Here is a 14974-nt window from a genome sequence, read left to right as displayed (position 1 = left end):
ACAACCGCTGCTATGGAGTGTTCAAAGGAGTTGCCCATGCAAAAGTAGCAATTTTCAAAAGCCTATTTACACACACAAAACCTTTTGAAAATTGCCTCTGAAGGGTTTTGTTCAGGTAACTTTCAAGTTATAGCACGAAGACGTTCACTCTATGGGAGGAAGTAGCAGCTTCTTCTCCCAAGGCTTTGAGGCATTGGGAGGGATGTTACTTCTACTTTTTGCAGTTCAGCAAAGGGGGAATCGTTCCCTAGGGCCCCAACATTTTAATATTAAAAAACCTGCCAGGAGGGTGGGGGGAATATTGCACTACAGCCTCAACATTTTAATATTAAAATATTGCAGGGAAGGTTAGTGAATCAGCAGCTGCAGGCCTGACATTTTCTTTTTAACTTGGGGGTTGAGAGACAGAGGGCTACAAGTAGTCAATTTTTTTTTTTTAATTTTAAATATTGAGTAAACTGAAGTATGATAACTTTCCCTGGCAAACTTTAGCTGAGTATATTCAGCTCGTGACTTGTTCAGCTCAATACTCAGCTGAACTAAACTTTACCTGCAAAACCTTGTCGCTCACCAGCATACTCAATATGGACCTCATAGTGTCTATACGCTATGTCCACCTGAGTACTAGATAACATGTGGCTGCTACAAAATAGCACATATGTGCCAAATTGATCATTCTCAGTTCTCTTTTGCTCTTAGCTCCATCTCCTTGCTTCATACTTTGTATGAACCATGCTAGCTGTGCACATGGCTCTGATTGTCAGTTCTCAGCGGAAAAGTGGGAGAGCCACTAAACGCCAGGAAAAAAAGACTAAAGGATAGCAGAGGAGGAAAACCATCCATCTTTGTGGCTTGTGTTACATCTTGTACAGAATGTATAAACTTTTGTTAACCAGGCAGGATTAGGGAAAGTTACTAGTTATCCCTGGGTGTGAGCAGCATGAACTCTATCTACTATTCGGGATTCTGTCAGGTATTTGTGACCTGGATTGTCCACTGTTGGAAATAGGATACTAGGCTTGATGAACCCTTGATCCGATCTAGTATGTTCTTATATTTTTACTTTTCTTCTTCCATGTCTGTGGATGAAAGGGTGAATGAGAATGATGTGCATTTCGGTCTTCTCTGACAAGACAGAGAGAAAGAGGGCATGGTGGCGAGAGAAGTTAGCAAGAAAGGTGTTGGGTTAGAGGCATAGTGTGGACTCTTAGTCGCTGTGGAGATGACTCCTCCCACGGGGAGGGGCCTCTGGGGAACCACAGCGATAGGCTAGACTCAGAAAGCAAACACTGGAGATGGAAAGCTTTATTGTACTGCTGTAGATAGATGGTAATAATGCAGGAAGAGATGGCACTGAAGTCCAGCAAGGTGCCAATACGTTCAGACAGCCTCAGATGGAAAGTCTCACCCAGATTTTCAAGGTTGGTAGTGTTCTATAGAGCGGGATAAGTCGAACCTGGTGGGTGGAAATGGAGAGCTGGATCATAGAGATACTCACTGAAGAGTAGTGCAGGAATCCTCCTGGTAGTTGGTGAAGGTGGGACCAGCGGTCCGTGATGCAAGATACTTTTGAGCTGGATAGGCCCTCGAGGAGCGAGTACCGGAAGCACAGATGATCCTGTAAAAGAAGAAAGACCCCGAGGATCGGTTGTCTTAGTTAGAAGTAGCAAAACCCCGAAGGGTAGTTGAAAGCGAGAGGCTCCCGAGGAGTGGGTGCCCAGCTTCTTCAGGAGCAAAATACCCCAGAGGGTAGCTAGGAGTCTAAGCGTGCAGCTTAGAAGCGGTCAGAGTAGCTAAACCGAAGTCCTTGCTAACTCATTCGTAGTGAGCAGAGCGGAGGCTTAAATACCGGAGGTATTGACGTCATGTGGTGGGGACACCTCCGAAGTTCCTGCCATGACGTGTAGATAAGCATAAGCAGCGTGCACGTGCACACCCCAGGAGGCCACGGGAAGGAGCATGGTGGATGGGGATGCCCATGCTGAGTTGGAGTCGCCGAGGGTTTCGGCACTCAGCACCGGAGGCAGCCATACCCATGGAGGTGGAGAAAGACAGAAAAGAGGAGAGGCACAGCGGTTGCAGCCGTCTGCAACCGACGGACACAACAAAAGGTGGAGACTGCTTGTGGAAATGGGTAGGTGTGAAAGGAGCATAAAAGGTGTAAGTGTAGAAAGGTCTAGTGAGGAGGCATGGCATTGTAGGTGGAGGCAACAGAAAGATGGTTCAAGGCAAAGGGAGGAATAGTGGTAGGACTGAGGCAGAGCAGTCAGTAAAGGGATGCAAGAAGGAGCCACATAGTTAAAAGAAGACACCAGGACAGCATAGCACAGAGAGCAAGGGATGAGAGAAGGGGAAGGGAAGAGATGTCAAAATGGCAAGGACTTCTGAAAGCACATGCCTATTAAGTCTATCAAAGGACTTAGAGGATGAGAAAATGGAAGAGGAGGAGGAGAAAAGCACAGAGGAGCTCATGGAAGAATCAGAAACAAAGACTACATCAAATATGATGGAAGTATGCATACAAGCATGCCAATGGATGTTTCAGTTCACTCAGGATGAAAATCATGTTGATGCTGGAAATGTCTAGTGTGCTACAGGGAAAGGTCTCCACAAGAACAGTCCTGGCACTAAAGGGGAGCATTTGGAAAAGAATAGCATCAATTGTCAGTAGCCTGGGGGATGGGGGTCACTTCCCAGATATTAAACACATTACACATTGTTTTCAGGAAGGTGAAACTGGTAAGTAAGATGGCAGCCGGACCCAGATTACTATGGCTACTAGCCCCTACACCATGGCTCTTATTTCCCTTGAACTGAAGAACTGGTATGCATCCCTGGAAGTGAGGAGCAGATATCATCCCATGATGGGGAGGAGCCAAGACATGCAAACTGTAAAGGTGTGGGCACAGCAACCACTTCACCTAGGAGGCAGAGGGTAGTGGTTGTTGGTGACTTGCTTCTAAGGGGCACAGAGGCATCCATCTGCTGACCAGACATGTTGTCCCAGGAAGTGTGTGGTCTGCTAAGTACCAAAATCCAAAATATTATGGATTGATTGCTAAAATTTCTCACATCTACTGACCACTATTCAATGTTGCTCATCCATGTTGTCATGAATGATACTGCTAGGTACCATATAGAGTGTATCAAAAGTAATTTCATGGCTTTGGGAGAAAGGGTAGAGCAGATAGGTGTACAGATGGTATTCTCTTCAAGCTTCCCCCAGGCAGAGAAGCTTGCATTCTGGAGATAAATGAATGGCTGTGTAGATGGTGTTACATGAGCATTTTGGCTTCCTGGATCATGGGATGATATTTCAAGGATTGCTGAGTAGAAATGGGATCCACTTGTCAAAGAAGGGATGCAACATCTTTCAACACAGAATGTGACTCAGTTATTTACTCTTTCTGATAACAGAAGGGCTAGGGGGCACTCCAGGAAGTTAGCATGTAGCACATTTAAAACTAATCAGAGAAAGTTCTTTTTCACTCAATGCACAATTAAACTCTGCAATTTGTTGCCAGGGGATGTGGTTAGTGCAGTTAGTGTAGCTGGGTTTAAAAAAGGTTTGGATAAGTTCTTGAAGTCCATTACCTGCTATTAATCAAGTTGAATTAGAAAATAGCCACTGCTATTACTAGCATCAGCAGGATGGGATAGACTTAGGTTTTGGTTACTTGCCAGTATTTGCATTCAGACAACCACCAAAAGGACTGAACTTCACAATCTGGGTAAACAAATAAGCGTGGGGGTAGCTTGCTTAACCCTAAACCAATTAAGCCTGACACATCACTTTGAATACATATACAGCACTGCTCTTTGCTTCAACAATAGGAGGAAATGTGGAAAACAGGTTTTACATTCAGACAACATCCAACAAGGCATTGATCTGTGCAGTCTGGGTAACCAAGCATCGGGGTAACTTGCTTGATGTGGCAGTTACTACCCTTAACCATTAAGCCTTATGCTCATCTTTGATGCAGCTCCAACATTATTTTCTGCATCAGTGACAGGGGATGGCAGGAAATTTGAATCAAACAGTTACCAACAAGGGCCCTGAACTTGGTGGTTGATGAAACGGATAAGAATGGGAAAATACGTGTGGGAGCTTGCTGGGCAGACTGGATGGCCCGATTTGCCTTTTTCTGCCATCATTTCTATGTTTCTGTTTCTATTCTTATAGCCTGGATTGGCCAGTGTTGGAAACAGGATGCTGGGCTTGATGGACCCTTGGTCTGACCCAGTATGGCATGTTCTTATGGCAAATCTACTGAAGAGGGTTTTAAACTAGAATCATTGGGAATGGGTGAACAAAACCCATTCCCAATGATTCTAGTTTAAATGGGAAATATGGAGAAAAAGGCAATATTTGGACAGCTATGTGCACTAATGATCATAGTATGGGGAATAAAGTCCAGATCTAGAGACAGTCATGGAAGAAACTGATTTAGATATAGTAGCTATCATGGAGACCTGGTACATGGAAAACCATGACTGAGATATATTTATACCTGTCTATTCAGGAAGGACCAGGTAGGAAGAAAATGAGGAGGTGTGGTATTATTTATAAAGAACAATATTAAAGCAACAGCATTGCTGGGCTTATGAGATAAAGAGGAGGCACTGTGGATTAATCTGGAAAGAGGGAATTTTCCTTTCTATAGTTCGCTGTAAACCGATATGATGTCCCCACTAATATCAGTATAAAAGTCTCTTTAAATAAATAAATCTATTTATATTAGTATAATATACAGACCTCCATCACAGACAGATGAGATGGATAGAGATTTAATGGAGGATTTTTACAGGATATTCTCAGGATTACTGTGAAAGGGGAGGTGCCGCTACTAGGAGATTTCAATCTTCCAGATGTTGATTAGGACATCCCAAATGTTCTAGAAGCAGGGAGATCCTGGTATCTGAACTCACACAGGAGTGGGCGATACTGGACCTGGGGCTTATCAATGGGGACAGTATTTCTGATGTTGTAAGTGGGTGATCATCTGGGATCCAGTGATCACCAAATGGTGTGGCTCAGATTTGAAAGCAAGACATGAAGCTTCATTCTAAGGCAAGAGTCCTAGACCAGCAAAACTAACCTTTTTAAAATGAGGGAGAACCTCAGAGTTAACTGGATGGTAAAATCTTGGGGAATTCGAAGGGCAGTGGGCAAAACTAAAAGGAGATATCATAAGGATAACTACTATTTTCCTTAGGAAAACAAATAAAGAGATGAGGAAAAAGAGGATGTTGTGGTTTTCTAAAGAAGTAGCTGAAATGGTAAGGGAGAAAAGGTTAGAGTTCATAAACTACAAGAGATTGCAGAAAGAGGAAGACAGGTGACAATATCTGGGAAAAATTAAGAGAAGCTGGGAACGTAGTCAGGAATGCAAAAATTAAAATAGAAGAATAAATAGCAAATACATTAAAATGGGAGGACAAGATGTTTTAGATATGTTACTGACAAAAGGAAATATAAAAGTCATTGTAAGACTCAAAGGTGAAGGGGAAGAATATGTAGAGGCTGATGAGGAAAAAGCAAAATTGCTTAACAAATATTTTGTTTGGTCTTTACTATAGGAGGGCATGGAGCAGACCTACATAAAATGAACACAAATACAATTGGCAGTGAGGTAAATCTCAGTCAAATTTTGGATTAATGTGTTTGTGAGGAGCTAACTAAACTTAAAGTAGATAAGGTGATGGGGCTGGATAGGATACATCTGAGGGTACTGAGAGATGTCCTGGCAGCTCCGCTGGCTGACCTTTTCAATGCTTCTTTAGAGTCTGGAGTAGTCCCGGAGGACTGGAAAGGGCGAATGTGGTTCCTATTCATAAAAGTGGAAGTAAGATACAGGCTGGGACCTCTGCAGTGAGCAAACTAATGGAATCACTGCTAAAACAGAGGATAATGCAATTTTTGGAAGATATGAGGCAGCATGGTTTAACCAGAGGTAAATCATGTCAGATGAATTGGATAAATTTCTTTCCTTGGATGACTAGGGAGTTGGATCAAGGAACTCATACAGTATTAGGTCTATTGTGATGTGGGTTGAGTGTGGGTTTGACCCTCTGAAAGCCCAAATAAACTTCCTATTCACCTCAGTCACACATGCAGAACATAAATAGACCCTCACCAAATACAGAATAGAGCAACCATAAAGTAGAAATACAAATGCGCAGACAAAAACTGAACTGCCAGACACTCTATGCAGTGTAACAATGAAAAAACAGAACCATCACCATTCCTCAAACATTAAACAATAAAATCAAGAAATAAAATAAATACATAATATTAAAAACATACTTATAATATTTAAAAAAAATTGATGACTAAAAGATCAAATAATTAAAAACCCATATACAAGTTTTTTTCAACATTCGAAAAACCAATAAAATATTTCAAAACCTCAGACACAGCAAATAACACCTAAAAAATAAAACTAAAAAGGATTTTAAAAATTCATGCTCGCCGTACCTGGGAGTTTTGGATTTCTAGTCACATACACATATGGAGCCCAGGCACAGGCAAGTCCTACACACACACACACAAACCCATCCTGGGCAGCCTCCCATTCATACACACACACACACACACACACACACACATTCACACCCACCCATCCCAGGTAACCTCCCATTCACATGCCCACACCCATCCTGGGCAGCCTCCCATTCACATGCCCATGCACGCCCACCCATCCTAGGCAGCCTCTCATTCACACACACATACAATCATTCATCTGCTACTGCTGCTGCCTGCCTGTACATTTTACTTTGAGAAGAGCAGCCCTTCTGCAGCTCCTCTTCCTCTGCTGTCACCATGGTTTCAACACTCATGGTGCAAGCACTTCCTGTATTATTTCTTGCAAGAATAGAGAAGATTGTAGCACCGTGAGTGTTCAATATTGCAGGCCAGCACCAGAGGAGGAGCTGCAGAAGAGCTTCCTCTGCTGAAACCTCCTCTTCTTCTTCTGCCGGTGGAATGGGTGTCCACGGGTGGCACTATGGATCTCCTTCCACTGCCAGTGGGATTGGATTCCACCGGCGGCACCACGGGCCTCCTCTTCTGCCGCTGGTGGGATCAGGTCTACCGGCAGCACCACAAGCCTCTTCTGCCGCTACTGGTGGGATCAGGTCCACCGACGGAACCCCAGCCCTGCTTTTTCTTCCATTGCCCATGCGACTGGGTCCACCGGCAGCAGCACAGGCTTCTCCCTGCTACCGACCCTGCCACACCAGGTGTGCTGCCCTGTGCAATTGCATGATTTGCACACCCGGTGGCGCCTGGCCTATATAAATGTTCACACACATGCTCACTGGCTTAATTGCTCTCTCTTATTCTCACATACAGGCCCACTGGCTTAAATAGTCCTCTTGCACAAACATACTCGTTGATTCACTCGATCTCTCTCGCTCACAAACATGCTCTGGTAACCACAACAAGCCCGACTGATTTATGCAGTGCAACAAAGGAAAAACAGAAACATAATCGCTCCTCACAAAACATCAAGCAATAAAATCAAGAGGTATAAGACATCAGTCATAATATTAAAACCATGAAAATAATGAATATATCAAAACAGCTGACAAACATAGGGGGCCCAATATTCAAAGCGTGTTCAGTGCTACTTAGCCACATAAGTACGACTTATGTGGTTAAGTAGCGGCTGCTGAATATGTGCTTATATTTAGTGGCTGCTGCTTAGCCACATACATTTGGGTAAAAAATAGGTAGAGGCATAAGTTGTGGGCAGAGTGACTTAGCCACATAACATATGCAACTAAGTAGCAATATTTATTCTTAGCCACATAAGTTTACCAGCTATCCCCTAGATTCACTATTGTGGGGTGTGGTAAACTTTTTGCAACCTGTCATATTTCCTATTTTTCAGCTTGCACTGAATGAGAGAGAGAGATATTATCTATGAGGCTTTTATAGTAGTCCAGTATTTATATGCCTATAGGAGGCCAAGCTAATAGCTTGAGGTAAGGTGTTGGTGGTGGTTTAGGGGCCAGTTTTAAACGCAGACTAAGACGTATGAACAGCATAGTACACCTCGGTGAAGATTTGATGTCATTTGGAGTGAGGAAAGTTTCACAAACGAGAAATTTCTACTATGTTCTCTCCGAGGTGTACTATGCTGTTCGTATACGTTCCTGGTGAGACCTCATTTGGAATAAAGTGTACAATTCTAGAGCCCACATTTTCAAAAGGATATAAACAGGATGGAGTCTGTCCAGAGGGAGGCTACTAAAATTGTCAGTGATCTTCGTTGTAAAGCATATGGGGCTAGTCTTAAAGGTCTAAACATGTATACCCTGGAGGAAAGGTGAGATAGGGGAGATATGCTAGGGACATTCAAATATCTCAAAGGTTTCCATGCACAGGAGGCTAGCCTCTTTCAACGGAAAGGAGACTCTAGAATGAGGGGATCATGTGATGAATTTGAAAGGGGGTGGACTCAGGAGTAATGTAAGGAAATATTTCTTTACAGAGAGGGTGGCGGATGCATGGAACAGTCTTCCAAAGGTCCAAAGGAGGTGGTGGAGACAAAAACAGTATCTGAATTCGAAAAAGCATGGGATAAACACAGGGGATCTCTAAGGAAGTGATGCTAAATTAATTGGATGGATGAGCAGACTAGATGGACCATATGGTCTTTCAATGTTTCTATTCAAAGGAGTATTGCCTTTTAATTAAAAGCAGGTTGCCTCTGCTGTTTCTATCCTCTTTCTGTTCAAGGGCCTTTCTGATTTCATCCTCCATATTTGTCTTCATCTTCTGCTGCTTCTCTCTCTCTCTCTCTCTCTCTCTCTCTCTCTCTCTCTCTCTCTCTCTCTCTATCTACCAGGGCTTTTCTGGTCTCCTCTTTCCCTTCTACTCCCTCTATCTCTGGCTCAGTTTCCTCTGTCTCCCTCATCTCTAGACTCCTTTTCCACTCTCACACTCCTCCTTCTCCCTTACCCTTCATTTCACGCCACTGACTTTTCTTACTCCAGCATCTCAAAACCCATAATACATTCTATTTGCTAAGCCCTTGAAGTAGCATGTAAGCTAAAAATATAACACCTGTTTAATACCTGAAGGTGTTAAACTTTCAGCCTTACCAAGTACGTGCTAAATACTAGTGTTGGAGAAGAGTGCATAGTGCATTTCTGCTAAAGCCTAATTTGCACCTATTGTTGCTTCATTTACATGCCAGCATGTGTAAGATATTCTGGGACTGGTTTAGCATGCATGCTAGGGCCTGAGTGCATAGCACACTATTCTGAATGCATGCTAATTGGTCTTAGCATGCATGCTATGCTTTAATGCATAGGCCCCTTTATGTAATCAGTTCTACCATTACCACTTTCGGTTTACTTCACAATGCCTTATTGATTGTGGTAATCTGGCTCTGTTTAAGTACAACTCAGAGTTATTTGAGGTTGACAAGGCCTTGTCAAACACTTTATTTAGTTCTATATCACCAGTATAATAGGCAAACTTCTTCTTTAAGTTTCCTTGTGTTTGATTAAATGATGGGGAACTTGCTTTATATTTTTTGACTCTAACCCAACTTTTATTTTTTGTAAGATAAGAACAAGTCTGGGAGCATGCATTTTCCCAGCAGTCCTGATGATTCTTCCCTGATGAATATGAAGGGGATTTCATAATTAACATACAATAAATCAGGCTTCAATAAATTTCTCTAGGTTCTAGGAGCCAGACTTAAGAATGCCCGGAATTTTAATCGTGTTTGTTTATTTAGTTCTTTATGCACATTTATAAATCACCCATTCACAATGGGCTTGATTTTTAAAATACATTTACAGGTGTAAAAACTGTGTTTTACTTCAGTAAATGCACTTTACTTGAGTAAGTGGGTTTTTGAAAATTGCTACAATATATTCCATTGAATTGTTCATAGAATTTGCTTGGGTACATGCACATTGAATGCATAAATGGCTTTTGAAAAATGCTATGTTAGTAGTTATATTTACATGTGTAAATCCTTTTGAAAATTCACCTGAATGTGCATTAGGCAATGTACAGCAAACTAGTTGCTACGATAGCAATTAAAACACTAAAAAATGTAACAGACAAATGAAAAAGATGCAGAACAATAAAATCTGCAGTAAATACAACCCCAGAATGAAACTTGCAATAATTTACTTCACAAAGAAAATCTTGCTTATATACATATAGTACATAAAACCCACTTTTCTTCAGCTAGTGTCAGACGAATGACACCTCCACAGCCCTTTTGGCTATTTTTCCTTTTTGTACCATTTGGTTGCATGGGCTGCTTACGCTGCATCCTCTGTGTAGGCTTTGATGCCGCTAGCCACATACTCTTGTTTTTGCTATGTAAACCTAGGCACCATGGTGACCTGGTGCTTGGGGGTTTGTTGAATTTTGATAATGAATTTATGCATTACACCATATGTTTGTTTTTTGTGCTGCTCTTTCTTTAATCTGTGTTTTGAGAGAGTTTCATTTTATGATTTGAGCTGGATCTTTCTTATTACTGAGTACTTGGTGAGATTTCAAATTTTAATCATAGCAAGTATTGTGGTTTTGACATGATTTCTTTTCATTCTTTTTCTTTGTCTATGATGAATATCTTTTCTATTTCAACTTAGTGTTGAATGTAGGGAACAATTTTTAAAGTCTTTTTTAGGGGCAAATAAATATTTCTGAATGTGAATTGACTTTCTGAAAATTTCCTCCCTAGCAATGGCAATTTAGAGGAGGCATTCCCAGGGTCGTACTTTGGGCAATGTCAGAAAATAATGCACATAGATTGTATTTTCAAGTCTGCATGCATTCTTTTCTATGGAAAAGTAACCTGCATAAAAAGGAGGTGCAAAAGTTGTAGGTAGTTGCAGCAAGTTTCAAAGTGAAAGCATGCACATATGCAAAATTACCACAAAGCCGACAGTGTGAAAATTGCCCCCTTAATGTCAGACAAGTCACAAAAATACAATTTAAAAAAAATTACTTAGAATATCATGCACATTGCACAGTAATGTAGCAGGATGCCATTACAAACAAAATAACACTATTCTGTTTATAATATAGTATCACACATTTTAAGAATTCAGACTATTCAACAGATGTTTGCCATCAACATGGAACTGATGCTTCCTTTAGTAAACAGGTTTCCATGGGAAATAGGATTGAAAACCCCAGGTATGTTTCTATGTTTGTATAAAACTTTGGGCTTGTACAACTTGATGAGAATGTTGACAGCGCAGAGTATATTTTGCCCTGCTGACACATGGCTCATCATGTGGATGCTGCATAAAATGAGGTCTGTTCAGAGAAGCAAGTAAAACTCATTTGAGAACTAATTTGGGAAACCCCCAGTATCAGTGAAGAACAAAGTGAGAGTGCTCAAACAATACACATGAAAGGCACATAGCATTTATCTACCGATAAGTCCTGAAACACAGCTCTGAATAGAGGATGAGTGATTAAAGATTGGCTGACTTAGCAGACACCATGCATAGGAAAGGTTTAGTAAACTTCCTTGCCCTCTGTAATTCATTGATTTCCTTTAGGCCCCAGAGATCTGCTGACTAGCAAAATCTGTATGTATGCAGCAACTGCTTGGTATTTTATTGCAAATCATATATTTCCTATCTGCATTTGTTTCTTAGGAAAAAAACATAGGAGATAGATTGTATTGAGTATTTTTTTATTGTGTGTATTCCAACCCTATTGTAAAATTGAAGAAATACCCCATTAAAACATTGATTTTAGCACTCGGGAAAAGTTTTGCCCTGCGAAGTTTAATCATTCTCCTTTATTTTCTGAAACTTGCTAGTCTATGGTTGTCTTACTGGGTAATTAATGAAAAAATAAATACAAAATTACAATTTTTTTCCCTAAAAGAAGACTAAAACATCCACCTGATAAGTAAATCATTGTAAAAGAAAAATGAATGCAATATGCTGAATAAATGCATTCCTGATTTGTTTGTCTCTTGTCAAGTTAGTTCAGTTTACTGATCAGTCTGTTTTAGCTGTTCTCGGATTCTGCAGAAGCAACGTGGCTGAGGAAAACAGAGCTGTGTTTCTTTTTCACAAGATAACAACATGGTAAATGATGGAAAATAAAGACCAATTAGCCCATTCAGTCAAACCAATTTAGATTCTCATCTTCACGGAGCGGAAGGATGGAGGGCTGCCATATAAAAAAAAAACAAAACAAAACAGGGGTGGGTAAGAGTATGTAACATTACCGGTGAGGTCATAGGCTATAGGTATTGCCAATTATTAGGCTTGTTCAATATCTGTTGATTGTTAATGTGGCTCGCGGAAATGGGGGCTACTACCTGGAGATAATACCCTTGTTCAGTGTACATACACACGGTTGATGAGACTCCATCATTGCTCTGGGCTTCAACGGCAAGAGGTAATGTGGAAGAAAAAAAAAATTTGTATTCACAGGGAAGCGAGGTGTAGCTGGGCCGATACTTTACTTTCAATGCATGTCCAGCGTAGCTCTCTGCTTCGATGGCAGGGGAGAGAGTCTGATACTTCTCTTTCAACGCGCTCTCTGCTTCAACGGCAGGGGAAATGGGGAAGGGAGGATCTATATGTGGATTGCATGGTCTGGGTGGACAGGGGTGGGGGTGTGGCCCGGTTACTACCCCTAATTGAGCTGGATATTCACTTGGATGCAGTTCCGGCGCTGCTCTCTGCATTGATGGTGGGGTGGAGGGGAAATAGAACTAGAGGGTACTGAAAGCCAGGCGTAACAAGTATGGGAGAGAGAGAGAGAGAAAAAAGAAAGAGGAGTGCATAGCTTGCTGGGCAGACTGGACGGGCCGTTTGGTCTTCTTCTGCAGTCATTTCTATGTTTCTATGTTTCTAAGTTCTGAATCATACTAGACAGTAGGGGTGTGCATTCGGATTGACCGCATTAGTGAAACGCAACTCATTTTTTTTTTTTACTTAAAAAATTGATTCGACATAAACGATCGGATTTCCCACATATCGAACATAGATATGTTCGATATGTGGGAAATCGCGATTGTTGAGCCAAAATAAAAATATAAACCCCCTCACCCTCCTTAATCCCCCCCCCCCCCCCGACTTACCACACCTCCCTGGTGATGGAGCGGAGTGAGGACGCCATTTCTGCAATCCTTGGCGAGAAGCATGTGACGTCGGCGGCACGTCGAGTGACGCCGGCGTCACGTGATTCCCGGCTCGTTCGCGCCGGACGGCTCGTTTGGCCCAAAAAGAACTTTTGGCCAGCTTGGGGGGGCCTCCCCAAGCTGGCCAAAAGTTCTTTTTGGGCCGAACGAGCCGTCCGGCGTGAACTCGCCGGGAATCACGTGACGCCGCGTCACTCAACGTGCCACCGACGTCACATGCTTCTCGCCAAGGATTGCAGAAATGACGTCCTCACTCCTCGCTCGATCACCAGGGAGTTGTGGTAAGTCTGGGGGGGGGATTAAGGAGGGTGAGGGGGTTTAAATTTTTTTTTTGCACATATGTACATATACCCAACTCATTGGATTTTTTTTATGTCCATATTGGCCGCAAGTGGGACCCCCTTTCGGACATAAAAAATATGAACATAAAATTTTGCTCTGCACATCCCTACTAGACAGATAAGCACACTAAGTCCTATAACCAAAGCAAAATCGGGAACCCCCCCCCCCCCCCCAACCCTTCCTCTACCACCAGCTATGCAAATCAACAAATCAGGGTCTGGTTTATGGAATGCTTACTATTGGTGACTATACAGTAGGTTTAGATATAGGATTAAATACAAATAAACACAGTGCTATAGTAAGACTGTGTGTAGGGGTGTGTGTGTGTGTGTGTCTTCCCCTAATAACTTTTGTATTTTGTATCTTATATACAGAAAAATTGCAGTGCATGTCAAGTGGTCTAAGATAATCCTGACAGGGGAATTTTTTTTTTTTTATCCATACATACACGCAAATCTGTCTGTTTGATTGAATTTGACATTTGATAAATTCAGCAAACATTAAGGTCACAAAAGGAAGACATGTATAATGTCAAGACCTTTTCTATTTTGCTAAACACTGTAAATTAAATCTCATTCATGCAGATTTTGTAAATTAAAAATAACAATGAAAAGCCTCTTAAAATATAATCTACATTGAGGATGGCTCGGGCCATTGAATATACATAATAGTACATTGGAAAGCAATAATAGGGCTATGATTTCTATACAGGGTTCATTGCTGCCAATTAAGTTCAAGCTACCAGGGACACTTTCAATCTGTTCTGTTTTGAAGTCTCATCTCCAAATATATTAGGAAGTGTAATCCTATTTTTTTTTTTAAATTTATAAAATCAGGACTACAAATCTCAGTAATTTAAGAGATGGAGATTAGAAAACGACTGACATTTTTTTCTGGTGCCTTGAAGTTGATTGCCATCTTTCTAAATAATGACATTGATGTATGAATTTTCTTTGGAACCAAAGGTGAAAATTATACCTCTATTGATTAAGGTTTTCACCAGCCGATTTAACTATGTATGTGTCCAGGTTCTCCTCTTGTGCTTTCCTGCTACGATTTAAGTGTGCATTGTTGCTGTAACAGAAAAACATGGAGCTGCTGGATGGAAAAAAAAAAGCACCAGGTGGTTATCTTTAGAATACTGATCACAACATTGCACACATCTTGTTCGTCTATTATTCTGATGTCAAGTAAATACAATTTGGAAATTCCAACAATGGGTGATAAATGTATTGATGTAGCCCCTAAGGAAAATGACCTGCCTTACACAATAGATCTTTTGACTTAAGCTTCATTATCTTTGTTTTCTTCTTATGAAATGTTTTATAGGTTTTTTTTTTCATTGTCCAACCAACAAAATGAGTCCTCACTCCCATAATGATTTTATACTAAACCTCAGCCTGAATCAGGTGCATAAAATAAACATCTTTTGACTGTAAGAACCTATAAACTCAGAAAAAATATTTTAGTATAAACTA

General features: G+C 41.3%; 1 long non-coding RNA gene across 1 annotated transcript in view; it reads left to right on the top strand.

Moving 5' to 3' along the window:
• LOC115085378 overlaps positions 1–14974 on the top strand; it is a 36658-nt gene that overhangs the window by 3531 nt on the left and 18153 nt on the right. The window lies entirely within an intron of this gene.

This window comes from Rhinatrema bivittatum, chromosome 2 (assembly GCF_901001135.1).
Source record: "Rhinatrema bivittatum chromosome 2, aRhiBiv1.1, whole genome shotgun sequence".
Taxonomy (NCBI): domain Eukaryota; kingdom Metazoa; phylum Chordata; class Amphibia; order Gymnophiona; family Rhinatrematidae; genus Rhinatrema; species Rhinatrema bivittatum.
Note: the sequence above shows the minus strand (reverse complement) of the source record. Positions and strands in the feature narration are given on the sequence as shown.